Below are 2752 nucleotides of genomic sequence, written 5' to 3' on the forward strand. Positions count from 1 at the left end.
AACAAGTAAGAAAGTCTAAGTTCGGGTGGAGCCGAACATTAAATACCCGGCGCAAGTATTAAATATATGTTTTTTCACCTTTCCGAAAGCTACCGCTAGATGGTAAGCCGGGGTGTATCAATTTTCAGTAAATTTGCGTCCTTAAATTTCGAAATATTGCAGTTTCTAGCATTTCTGAAATTTACCGTTATATGAAAAGCGGCCGTAATTTTAGTGCGATTTCAATAATTTTCAACGTTTTGCTTTTATGTAGCAAGCACAATAAAAATACCGAATTTGGTACAAATTGGTAGAACGGTTACCGATATATGTACATATATGTGATCATAAGTGGGCGGTGCCACGCCCATTTTCCAAAATTTTTCCATAAATGTATTTCTTGGTAAAGAATTGTTGCAAGCATCAATTTTGAATAAATTAGCTTTAATATTTACTGATTTATCGAAGATTTTGTATTTCTCTAAATTACCGTTATATGGGATGTGGGCGTGGCCATTGTCCGATTTTTTAAATTTTCGGCCATTTAGTATGCTGTACCCAGGCCCAACAACTGTGCCAAGTTTGGAAGAAATTGGTGCATCGGTTACCAAGATATACACATGTAACCACAAGTGGGCGTGGCTACGCCCATTTTCCAAAAATTTATAATATTCTTATTTTTCGTCTGAAAATTATTGTAAATATCAATTTTGAGTAAATTATCGTCAGTAGTTACTAAATATCGCAGTTTTCGTATTTCCGAAAATTACCGTTAAATGGGATGTGGGCGTGGTTACAGTCCGATTTCGCCCATTTTCAATACCAACCTACCTTGGATTAGCGGAAACCTACATACCAAATTTCGTTGAGATATCTAAATTTTTGCTCGAGTTATCGTGTACACGGACGGACGGAAAGACGGACAGACGGACGGACAGACAGACATGGCTTAATCGATTTCTCTATTCACTCTGAGCATTTATGTATACATTTGTCTATATCTATCTCGATTCGTTTTGGCTGTTACAAACAACCGTTATGTGAACAAAATTAATATACCCTTGTGCACAAGTGCGCTCGCGTATAAAAATTAAATACAAATAAATAAAGCAAATTATATAAAATTAAAAAAAAAACTAAAACATAATTAAATTAAAGAGTGAAATAAAATTCAAAAATAAAAACAAAATAAATAAAGAAAATAAAACAAAATACAATAAAATGGAAGAATTATGATTCCTAGTCTAGGCAGTACTTTTTCCTTTTGCTTTTTTTTCGGATCGACTTTTGCCAAGCTGGTGTACACGATACATCAAGATCAGAACAGCTTTGGCTCAAATTTTTATTACAAATTCTTTATAATATTATTTACAGCGCTACGTAGTTCTTAAGTTATGAATTTAATTAGCTGAACATTTTCATGAAAATTCAAGTCGTTTTCTTCAAAGCATTGCCATTTTTGCTAAAAACAACTACGTTTTCTCTACGTAGCGCCAAAAAAAAGCTTTTCGTAATTTTCAGATGAAAAGAGGGGGCTAATGGATGGAGGTTAATTAGATTTTTTCATCCATAATTTATAACAATTAAAAGTGATCTAAAAAAATAAAAATCCAAAATAACGATTATTTTTGATCGAAAATGGAACAATCACAAAATACCGGTTACATTTTACCCTAAAAATTAAAATTTAAATCTAGCGATTATTCATGATAAAAAAAAATAAAAAAATAACAAGTTTCAATGATTTAAAAATAAAAACCTTCATATTAAAGAGTTATTCTCGTGCCTGTATTTCCTTGTACAGTAATACATTCGTATGCATTTCACCTTTTTAAGCACAGTGGATTGAGTTAAAAGCAAAGTTGAGCAGTTTAATGATTTTTCAAAATAATACTTCTTTATAAAATTACCCAAAAAATGTAGACGTGAAGACTTCTATTACAGTTTGTAACACTACTTGGGCGCATGTAGATTTATATGTGCACCTACATATCTACTTTCGCTTATATACTACATACGCGCGCGGTGCAATTGCATTTTTTGATGAAGGCTTCCTATGCAAACATACGTACATATTTACATAAATGCACTCACAACCATTTAGATAATAGTTCGTTCCCCAGTGGGAATTAGGAGCACGTAATAATACCTTATTAGCAACTTACTCTTCACCTGGCAGTCATTACCATTTCCCTGCCGAACGTCCCTTACTTTTACAAAGGCATGGCCGCCTTATGTAAGTAGGAATTTAGAATGTACATTTGGTATCAGACATACTTCTGAGCCGCTTTACAAAGTAAGTTACGTGTAATGCAGAGCAGTCGCTCGGAGTAGTTCGGTGCTTGGAAATAACTTCGGCTGCACGTTATTTTGCAACTGACAACGTAATGTGTCTTCGGAGGTGTTCATTTTGCCCTTTACTAGTAGATGACATTGGCCATGATGACAATTTTGGTACTAAAAACTGAAAGAAAACATGGCTTACCTCGCAAGGTGCTTACCTATTTTCCTGGTGGGTCGTTTATTCTTGTGTGTGTATGTGTGTTATTACATACATATGCATATATATATATATATCCGTTATGTACATATGTACATGTGAATTGCATTTATGCAATTAATTACACGAAAACAATAATGCTGCCAACTCAAGGCTTTTCTCATTAATGGTTCAAGAGCAAAAATTGAATGCGTTAGTTTACATACTTACACTGAGAAAAAAAACGCGTTGTAAAAATGAAATTTTTTATTTGATTACTGTTCAAAACTGTTC

This window comes from Rhagoletis pomonella, unplaced genomic scaffold (assembly GCF_013731165.1).
Source record: "Rhagoletis pomonella isolate Grant_MI unplaced genomic scaffold, Rhpom_1.0 Rhpom_scaffold_00003, whole genome shotgun sequence".
NCBI lineage: Eukaryota > Metazoa > Arthropoda > Insecta > Diptera > Tephritidae > Rhagoletis > Rhagoletis pomonella.